General features: G+C 32.5%; 1 long non-coding RNA gene across 1 annotated transcript in view; it reads left to right on the top strand.

Annotated features, from left to right (window-relative positions):
* The window catches only part of LOC143204891 (uncharacterized), a 301831-nt gene that overhangs the window by 101739 nt on the left and 187935 nt on the right, over positions 1-12157 (top strand). The gene's annotated exons all lie outside the window — the stretch shown is intronic.

The following is a 12157-nucleotide window of genomic DNA, read 5'->3' as shown; positions in this document are numbered from 1 at the left end:
ATGTTGACCTGCAGGTGTTTTATCAGCTCTGATTACAATTTTGTGATTATCGGATGGCATCAGATCCAGGGCAGTTTTAAACAATATAATCAATTGATTGCGTTGATGAAATAAAGTTTGTAATTGTTCTACAATAGACCTTTTTACTAAATTGTTATGTGCACAACGCAGATCAATTTCTTGTGGTGAATTGCCCATAAAATAAATTTGCAGGAATTTGTTGTCGCTATCTGACACTGGTAACAGTGAACCTGCTCTGTGATATATTTGCCCTTGTATCTGTAAATAAAAAAAATATTATGGTGTGGTATAAATTAATGGATTGTCAGTGATCAAACTTAAATAATATTTGATCTTAAAAAGTATATATTTAGTTTTAACTAATATCTATCAATTATAAAATATAATAAAAGTGTCACTGAAACTGAATCACCATATAATATGATGACTAAGTGATATATTTCGTAATGATTAAGAAATTGAAGATTAGTAACACATCTTAACTTTGGTGACAGAAAATTTTGTTCGCTAAAATAATTATGATTAACTGCTATAATACATACCTTGAAAGTTGGCATAAAATTTTCCCGAACTGCATTTGTTGCCCCAAATGAAGTCATTTGAAAGCAATTGTTATATTGTTGGATATGTGTCAAAAAGTGTATAGAATCTGTTCCTATTCCTGAAACCAATGAGTACAATGGTTCTGGTGGTGGATCCAATGGTATCAATTTCACTTTACCATTTGCGCAACACAATCCATTGGCTTCGTTTTTGTATTTTAATGCCTTACAGTGTGAGCAAACCAAGTTCATAGAACCAATAACAACACATTGGTAGTTACTGTAGTCAATTGACACATCGTAACTGAAAGCAGCTGGATTCAAACTTGCGCGATTATTAGTTGAATGTCGCGCTCGCGCTTCACGCGAATCAAATATAAATTATTTTTTCACTAATCACGAACTAAACAAACACTAACTAACTAAACACTCTGCACAAAACACGATATACGAATTTGTTTCGTGTATCACTTGACAATTCATCTGTCATCTGTCAAAAGTCATCTGTAACAGACAACTTTTTTTTTTAAATTTGATATGACTTGAACTCAAATCCTTTTAAGCCGTACAAATTGTTTTATTTATTTAAAATTTGAATTAAATTTTAAACAAATAAAAAATTTTAAATAAATAAAACAATTCGTACGGATTAAAAGGATTTGAGTTCAAGTAATATCAAATTTAAAAAAAAAAAGTTGTCTGTTACAGATGACTTTTGACAGATGACAGATGAATTGTCAACTGATACACGAAACAAATTCAAACAAAAAGGGCTATTTTTAGGGTTTTTCCAGCAATAATTCTAATTTTTCTCGCCGTAAAAACCATCCCTGAACTTCAACGAACATTTTAAAAAAAGATTTGGCCAAATTGGTCCAGGCGTTGTTGAGTTATGCGCTTAGGAACATATTTTGCGATTCATTTTTATATATAAGATATATATATATATATATATATATATATATATATATATATATATATATATATATATATATATATATATATTGACTGATGAACAATTAATAAGGGGTCAAAGAAGTAAAATGCATATTTCATTGTATTAATGGATATTTACTAAAGTTCTGTGAATTCGTAATCGTATGTATACTTGAGTCGTAGGGAATATATGAATACAATTTTTAAATAACCTGATATTAACATATATTTGAGAACAATAACGAACTTTATTATGGAGTTATATTTTACAATTTAGAAATGCATACTAAAGAAATCTATTTATAATCCTTAATTGAACTATTGACTTTCAAAACTTAGACGATTTAATAGTCAAAGGTTATATAGTCAGCCATTTTATGGCATTAATTCTTAAATATCTTAAATTTTATCAATGCTTTAAAATTTTTACAAATTTACTATTAATTTCTTCAATTTGTCCTATCGGTTCCATCCACGCTTTTAGTCCATTACCTAAAATATACATTGAAACTCATTTAATATACCAGGCATATTTAACAAAAAAGTAATTTCTTTATATAAAATTTCAAATAAAATTGCATTTTCCTTGAGTTATTTATCCAATCTTCGATGATTGTTATTTTGTGGATCTTATTTTATGTAATATTCTAGAATCTCGCCCTTACAGGTAGCTCCATTTTTAAATTGCCTTCTATGGCCATCAAAAAATCCTAGGCAAATGAGGAATCATAATTATGAATAAACTTTGGAAGCTATTCACATGAATATTGTTAATATCATTTTTAACTCTTGATGCATATATGAATATATTATTTTTTACAATTATCTTTACTACAGTGATATACTATGTCTCCAGAACCATATTAATAACTATTATTCTTAGCTATTCTCTGTTAACCAGACGTGAAATTAAGAAAAATACTTTTTATTTTATTAATCTCTTAGAACGTCGACAATCTGCCCGTGGGCAAATGTATTACTGTATGATCACTTCAGTAAGTGATCTGCTGTACAACTTAAAATCTAAATATTATATCTAGATACTATTCTAACTTATTTTAAAGTCTATCCTAACTTATTCTAAAAACTATTCTCACTTTTTATGGAGATTATTAAATCTCACTCTATGTGTTTATTAATCAGTTTGTATTGTAGTTTGCGTTTGAGCCTACGCACTTTCCTGTCATCGCGCATATTTAACTGTTTGGCGAGTGCATTGGGATATAGTCTTTCAGAGTAGTTCGCACTAGCACATCGAATCACACTCGTTATGGGTTCTAAGGGGATATCGCGTTCAGTCAGTTTGTTGGATACGTACTATGGGGCATCGACGATGACTCGCAACACTTTATTCTGGAACCTCTGAAGGATTATCTAATGATAATTTAGATTTACGCCCTGTCAGCCAATATATTAATTTTAGTTTAAGCCGAAGCTGTCTGCGTTTTGTTACTATATATTTTTTTTCCATGTCAAACATCGATCAAAATGCATTTCCAGATATTTAACGTTGTCTGCTTGCGGAAGTTCATGATAATTCAATATTACTGAGGGACATGGATATACAAAGGGTGAATCTCATATGGGTAGATTTTGCCTCATTTTCTTTGATACGCCACGTTTTCAACCACAATTCGACTTTATTAGGATGAAGTTGGAGGTTTCTAGTAGCTGATACTAGATCCTCGTGTGATGATAAAACCTCTCTATCGTCAGCATATGTTGCAACAGTAGTGTTTCTTGAGGTCGGTAGGTTAGCTGTATACATAGGAACACTAGAATACTAGGAACGGAACACCCGAATATATTGGATGTAGGTCAGGGTATTCGTCACCCTCTTTGACAATAAAATGCCTGTCTGTCAGGTACGATTTCAGCAGTTGAAAATTCGTATGGAGCAAAAGCTTTTTCAATTTAACGTGCAGTCCTGTGTGCCACACCTTGTCGAAGGCCTGAGAAGTATTGAGAAATGCAGCGGAGCAATATTTCTTTATGTTTTAAGTTTTCGTTAATTTGGTTAACTAATCTATGTATTTGTTCTGTTGTTCCGTGTTTATTACGGAAGCCAAATTGATGGTCTGGAATAATATTTCTCTTCTCTACGAGAAATACTTATAATTCAACATTTTTTATATATGCTTATGTTAAGAATTGAGTAAAAGCTAAAAGCTAAATGCAAACATCTAAATACCTTATAAACAAAACCGACAGTTGATTGTTGTTAATCTTTATATTAGGGTCAGAATTGTCTTATATATCGTTTTCTTTTCACAGCTGAATATATCTTCGAAGAAGCGGACACATTAATTTTTTATCCCTACAAAACAATTAAAATGTAACCTAATATGATTATAATATTTTAAATCGTTTTTGCCCAAAACCACCACAGCTCTCTAATAGTTACAGCAGTACGAAAGTAATCAAGACTAACACAAAATCTCAAACAACACTGCTTAAAATTAAATAGAATTGTTTAATAATGTTTTAACTTTCTCACTTTCATTTAAATATTGTCTCAAATACAGAATGTAGGGGTTTGTCTTCCAATTTAAATTTTTTCTACAGGTATTTTGCGGTACAGCATTGGCAGATTTTACATCCCAACGTAAAATTACACGCCCGTTGTCAATTTACGTATGCATAAGCCCATTTCTGGTTGCTTGATTTGGGCGCATTTCGTTTTATTGGAGTTTACTTATTTGTGATGCATATTACACAAAATTGTTAGGTATATAAATTATTAGAGGGAAATAACCTAATTTATACACATCAGTTCAGGTTTATTAATAAGTAATCAACAATTAAACAGATTCTTAGAATAATATATGTAATTGAAGAAGCCTATGAAAATATAAAGTTATATTCAGCCAAATCCTTGGATGTAGCACCAGTCTTCGATGAGACGGTCTGGTTCATGTACTACAGAAAACGATTACAGAAAACAGACTGAACTATTAATATATTTCACTACAGCTGGAATATTTAGGGCCAAACAAGAGGAAGTCTACTCTAAAATAAAAGGAGCTAAAGCAGGTGCCCAACAAGGAAGTGTATTGGGGCCAATCCTTTGCCTAATCTACACATGTACCATCAATATAATACACCATCAATGGAAAATATCACGATGGCTCCATTTACTGATGACACTGCAATTCTTGCGGGCGGAGGTAATTATTACACGAATATTACAGTAGACAATATAAATAGTTGGACCCTATCCTGGAAAATTAAAATTAACGAAAGTAAATTCCGTATATATGCAGTTCACGTATAATCAGACCACACAAACACCAATAACGGTAAATAATACTGTAATTCCAACAATATATAGCAACAACCTTAAGTGTATCAGAATTAATCTTGAAGGAAAACTTCGCTGGAAGGAATATGTAAAAAAGAAATGGAAAAACTGAAATTAAAATATAAGAAAATGAATTGGTTTATTAGAGAAAAATTAGAATTATCATTACATAATAAATTGTTTCATACAAGCAAGTGCCGAAATCTATATGGACATATGGGATTCAATTATGGGGATATTCCGATAAATTAATATAAATATAATACAATATTTTCAGAACAAAATCATGAGAAGTATTGTAGGTACACCCAGAAACTACAGGACTGATTACTTACACCGAGACCTTCAGATAGCGACTGTCGCTCAGGAAATCAAGAGAATTGCAAGGATACATGAGAACAGGCTCCATTCTCATATCAATATTGAAGTAATATAGCTCTTGGATAACATAAGAATAGGACACATACTCGAAGAATCAAGTCATTTGATCTTGAGTAGTGTAGTGAGGTGCATATAATATAAAATCAGCAGTATTTATACATAAACATTATTACACCAGGCTCTAAGAGGGGGCCGATGGATTACTGTAAAACAAATTGTAGGTGAGTCGGCAATTAGTAATAATGAGTGTTGGAAACTATCGATTGAATTCGACTATTTAGTAATTGACTACTTTTTACTCTCGACTGTTTCAGTCGCTATTTTTCATTCGACTGATTATACAACTTTTTACCAGTGACTGTTTCAGTCGACTGCTTTCAGTAGCTATTTTTGGTCCGACTGATTTTGTTACTATTTACTATCGACCATTTTAGTGATGTACGTTTAGTTACTATTTTTGGTTCTACTACTTTCATTCGACTGATTTTTAACGTTCTGGCTCTGTCGTCCTAGCCGCCACCTTTTCAAAAATGTACTCATTTATGCTTACATAGATTTATATATATATATATATATATATATATATATATATATATTTATATATATATATATATATATATATATATTTATATATATATATATATATATATATATATATATATATATATATATATTATATATATATATATATATATATATATTATATATATATATATATATATAAATAGATATATAGTTTTACGATTTTTTTTGGTGGTTTGTTTGTAAATAACAATATATTGTATATTGTTAAATAGTAAAATATATGATAAAGTATATGATAAATAGTAAAATACTTTTGACTGTTTTTATGTCAATAATAGGTAATATTTCGATTACTCCTTCGATTTTTGTTAAAAAATATTTCCGTTCAATAATAAATAAAATGTTTATTTTATTTAAAAAGTTCCGGTAGTTATTGTGCGATCATTTTTCATTGTCATTAATTAATGTTATTCTATGATTAGCTAAATGTTTAATTTTTATTTAGTATTTATGGTTATTGTACATGTTTAGATTTAAGTTTTTATTTAAGTTCTATTGTATTGTCTATATTTATTATAGTATATTATATGAAAATAACAATTTTTTTGAAATACTATAAGATATTTGTGGGGTATTATTCCATTCCATAGAAAAAGTCCATTTCTTTTTACAGATCCACAGAACATTCAAGTATACAAGTAGTTCTACTTCGTTTAAAATGAAATTATTAATTGCATGGTAATAGTATTCAGTAATTATTTTTTTCGTTTTCTTCTGTTTTCTAAGTTAGTATGTGTAGGAATATGTACATCTTCGTCTCGCTTATACTATCGTTGAAAAATATAAGCACGTATAAAATTAACTGCTCCAAGCAATTATCTCCGTCCTTTGCTCTCTCAGAATTTATACAGGAAAGGGTTCGTATATCTTCGTCTAATATCATGAATTGAATAAAACAGTCGAACCGTGCATTTGACTGAAAATAGTAATTACTATTTTTAGTCGCTAGTTTTTTAACTATCAACTGTTTCGACTGTTTTGCTACTATCTACTGTTTCGACTGTTTTCAGTGAATTTTAAAATATATAAATTATTCCTCGGTATTAGCTTAAATAGTGCCGAATTGCAGGGCGCCAGGTTTTTCTTTTTCGCTTTTACGAATCACGGAAGTAAATTTTTCGCTAAATCGATAATCATATTATCAGAATTAACATCTTAGGACTTAAATCAATCGACCGTCCGCAAAACAAAAACAATGTTGTTGTATTTTGTCAGGTAAATGAAAATCAAATTATTATCTCGACTGCATTATTACATACATTTCCACGAGTTCCCTGATATAAAACCGTTATTGTCTGACAGGAACGAACGACCGTAGGTTTCCACAACGACAATAATTTTTTCCAATCAAACCTTATTAAATGTGAAAGATACAAACAGATATTCTCACGATTTTGATACCTTGACCATGCGGGTCCATTTTCGACCGAATTCAGATCGAATAGCTGAATGGGCATTACGTGAAATCACCCGCACATTCACTAATGATTTTGTTTACGTAGACGAAGCGTGACCAGACGCGTCGAAATACATTGGTCATTAAAACATGATGAAAGCTCAGGAACGTTCAATATTATGATTAGATGACACAGAGGCTTGATGAGATATAACCTAACGTGTACAGTATATATTGTGGTCTTTAACGGGTTTGGGGAAACAAAAATTACTTCGCTTAGATTTCGGTTTCTTTGGGAGAGTTTTGTTTATTTGGTTTTAGGAAAGATCATTCCACGATTGATCAGATTCACAGAATCACCAATCTAGTAGAAAAATTACTTACTAGAATAAATTAAATTTTGTTTAACGATATTTTAACGAATTACGTAGAGGGCCTCTGATGACTCATTCGCTAACCAAGGCGGGGGTGGTATCCGAAACGTGCGATGGAAATGCTGATATGTCCACTTTTGAATATAAAGGCCGACGCCTTGGCTGGAAAGAATATAGTTTCTTAGAGTCTCTCGAAGGTTACTGACTAGTTGACGTAGTTGATAGACGAATGTTATTGTAATCACCGTTATCATTACCTAACATTTGTATTTTATTTACCAAGAAATAAAACTATTTCTTACACAAAGTTTGGCATGAGGGTTGAAGAGCGTAAAATTAAAATGCTTCTCCCTCACTAATATTCAGGCAATTAAGTATATGTGCCACAGGGATGTATTGGGATCAGTCCTTTATGTGCGGTACACTCGGAACTCGCCTACGACCAACGAAAATGTTGTTGCTACATTTGCAAATGACACTGCAATTCTAGCCATTGAAGATAATCACACTGAAGCAATCGAAAATTTAAAGTTATTGCCGAAATACAATGCTCTTCAGAAAAATGGGGTATTAAAATGAATAAAAATAAATAGGTGCATATTTATTTCACTAACAAAAGAATCAAATATAAACCAGTATATATAAGTCAGTAAGTAGTCCGACAGTAACAGGTCAATGGAAAAGTCCCCGGCCTACAATAGTAAAACATATTTTTTTGGTAAAATTAGTTTTTTATTCAACATAATTCCCTTAAAGAGTAATACACTGATTATAGCGACCATCCAACTTTTCTATATCAATTATGTAGTACGATTTATCCTTTACTTCAAAATAGGCCTCAGTTTCGGCGATCACCTGTTCATTCGACGAAAATTTCTTCCCAGCGAGAATTCTTTTGAGATCCGAACAGGAAATAGTCTTTGGGGGCCAGATCTGGAGAACACGGTGGATGACGAAGCAATTTAAAGACCAATACATGGATTTTTGCCATCGTATTCACTGACTTGTGACACGGTGCATTGTCTTGATGGTGGAGCAATTTCTTTTTCTTCAAATGCGGCCGTTTTTCGGCGATTTCGTCCTTCAAACGGTCCAATAACGCTGCGTAATAGTCGCTGTTGATGCTCCTTCCTTTTTCAAGGTAGTCAGTAAAAATTATTCTATGCGCATCTCAAAATACAGACGACATAACCTTGCTAGCGGGCTGTTCAGTTTTCTCACGCTTTGGAGCTGGTTCATCTTCGATCGGATTGGAGTTCGGAGTGAAATGATGAAGCCATGTTTCATCCATTGCGACATATTGACGCAAAAACTCTTGGACATACCCAAATATTCATGAATGATATGATGTATACGTTCAGTTGGTATCTTTGGAGTGTCTGCTAATTCATTCAATTTCAATTTAGGGTCATTCAAAATCATTTTGTAGATTTTTGAAATGTTTTCGTCGGTAACAACCTCTTTTGGGCGTCCACTGCGTTCACCGTCTTCGGTGCTCAATTTTTTGCTTCAGCTGTATCTTTTCCTTTCAAAAAGCAATATCAACAACAACAACAGAATTCCTTCTTATTCCTTCTTATCTTCAGATTAAAAATTCCTTTTTATCCATTTTTTTACAATAACAAAAGTTGCTTCACTCAAAATGTTATAATTCACAAAATAATGATCCGACAGCTATCAAATTTATAAATGCATCTTTTGAGGATTAGGACTAATTAAAAAACATATGAACAATCAACAACAACAAAGTAGCAACTTTTGTTATTGTGAAAAAAATGGATAAAAAGGAATTTCGCGTGTTGATAAAATATTGCTTTTTGAAGGGGAAAAATACAGTTGAAGTAAAAACTTGGCTTCATGCCGAGTTTCTGAATACTGCCACAGGAAAATCAACTATCAAGGATTGGTATGTTAAGCTTAGATGTGGTGAAATGTGCACCGAAGACGATGAACGTAGTACCCAAAAACGGCAGCATTTGAAGAAAAATAAAGTGCTGTTTCAACAAGACAATTCACCGTGTCACAATTCAGTGAATATGATTGCAAATATTCAAGAATTGGGATTCGAGTTACTTTCTCATCTACCGTATTCCCCAGATCTGACTCCCAGCGACTATTTCCTGTTCTGAGATCTCGAAAGAATGCTCGCTGGGAAGATCTCGAAAGAATGCTCGCTGGGAAGAAATTTTCGTCGAATGAAGAAGTTATCGCCGAAACTGAAGCCAATTTTGAAGTAAAGGACAATTCGTACTGCAAAAATGGTATCGAAAAGTTGGAGGGTCTCTATAATCGGTGTATCATCCTTGAGGGGAATCATGTTGAATAAAAAAATATAATTTTGCCAACAAAAGATGTTTTTTGTACTATGGTAGGCCGGGGGCTTTTCAATAATATGTTATAAGGTGTAATTGATATAAAAATATCTTGATATTGGAATAATATACCATGTAGCGCAGTAAATACTGGTACATTTTGGTATATATGTAATGAAGACTTTTATTGAGATCTCAGTAGTCAAGTAAGAAATCAAAATATTTCAGTAAAACTTCATTAAGAAGATTTTGTTGAAAACCCAGGGGCTCTTCACCTAATTAAAGATAATGGTTCGCAAACCTTGAGAACTAGTATGATACTAACTCGCAAGTGTTTGGACTAAATTAATGGTTAATTTAGGACACCAAAATTAAGTTATAAAAAAGAAATTTGAAGCTTAAAGAAAGACACTCTAAATTTAATGTCCCGTTGTTGGTGTTTCGTTCTTTCCCACCGAAACCGCTGTTTTTCGAGTGGTTCCTTAATACGCCCGGTTTTCCATCCGATTTCCTCTCGGGAACTGTGCGAGCTCGCCGTGTTGCCGTTAAACAATCGACAAATAACGGACCTTTGTCGTCAACAATACGCCCAGGGGCTGGAGTGGGCCGCCGATGCTTTTGCTCTTGCCCCGTTACTAATCGCTCGGAAACTGTTTAGACAATGGAGCCGATCAAGCCCGAAACCTCCTAGGTTGGCATGAAAGAGTACGCGGTGTTTGCCGAATCGCGTTCGATTGGCGACCGCCTGATTCGATTTGGATGTTTAATTAAAAAGCTATCCGAGTGATTCCGAGGCCATTGGTCCATTGTCTGTGATCGTTGGTCGCTTAGACGTTTTGGATTGCACCTAGTGTGATTCAAAACATTGATTTTTCGGCTAGTTACCGCCGTTCATTGTTTTCCCTTTCTTATTTGAGAGCCTCGTCATCATTTCGCATTATATTTATAGTTTTATGAATTATATCATTTTTACTAGCAGCCTATAGATATTTGAAATGTATTTATTACATTGTCACTATTCCGTTCCGACTAACCTACGATTTGTCTTTACAATAAATTAAATCTAGGTAACAATATATCTATGAGGACCTATTGGTCCTATCTTAGTCTCTTGCGTAATGACGGTTAACACTGCTGTTTTTCTATTAAATGGATCTCTCTACACTACACTACACATGATCAAAGGGTTTTATTCTTTTGAGATTGTGTACTATTCTGGTATCACCCAAAAGTTACATTACTTTGATATTGACATGAAAACAGAGTCTCTCCTAATGTATCCTTCTATCCTCTTGATTTTCTGAGTCAGTATCTGAAGGTCTTGGTGTAAGTAATCAATCATGTAGTATCTAGGTGCACCTACAATACTTCTCAGGACATTGTTCTCGAAAACTTAGCATTGTGGCTATATGAAGTGATAGTACTATTTATTATTATTGGTGCTTGTGCGGTCTAATTATAGGTAATTTGCACATGGACATATTTTCTTTCGACTTTATTGTTCAGGTTTGGGTTTAATTATCTATATTGTCACTTGCCTATTACAATATTCGTGTGTTTTTTTATCCTATTTTCTCCGATACCAAGAACCGCAGAATCATCAGCAAATGTGATCATTGTGATGTTTACCATTTGTGGTGTATGTAGAGTAGAGTAAGTAAAGAATTGGCCCTTGTGGTGCGCCTGCTTCGGCTTCTTTTATTGTTCAGTAGGTTTCTTCTTGTTTTTTGTTGACTCTAAACATTCTGAGTGTAATATAAGATTTCAATAGTTCAACGTGCTGTTTCGGCAACATTTTCTGTAGTTTTTAAACAATGCTGTCATATCATACTTTATCAAAGGCTTGTGCTACAGCTATAAATTTAACTGGTCATGCCTATGAACTTGGACAGTTGTTGTATGTTTAGTTTTTTTTTCTCTCTACAATCGATTTTATTCTTTTCAATAGGATGTTTTCAAATATCTTGGATAGAGATAGTACTGATACTGATATGACTGATAGTACTGAGATAGGTCTAGAGGATTTTAATTTTCTATAGGCTTATTAGCATCAATTATTTTAAACGTGTTAATTATGGTTTTACGGTTGAATCAATATGCTGTGGTGTATGGTTACTTAACCGAAATGGTTTGGATTTTTGTTTTGGCATATATATATATATATATATATATATATATATATATATATATATATATATATATATATTAGTGTTGGAAACAATCGACTGAAATCGATTATTGACTGTTCAGTAATTTACTACTTTTTACTATCGACTATTTCAGTCGTTATTTTCGGTTCGCATCACGTT

This window comes from Rhynchophorus ferrugineus, unplaced genomic scaffold (genome assembly GCF_030347505.1).
Source record: "Rhynchophorus ferrugineus isolate W39M unplaced genomic scaffold, kcgeb_rfMv2 rfM11, whole genome shotgun sequence".
In the NCBI taxonomy this organism is placed as follows: domain Eukaryota; kingdom Metazoa; phylum Arthropoda; class Insecta; order Coleoptera; family Curculionidae; genus Rhynchophorus; species Rhynchophorus ferrugineus.
The sequence above is the reverse complement of the archived record's forward strand: the minus strand, read 5'-3'. Positions and strand labels throughout refer to the sequence as shown.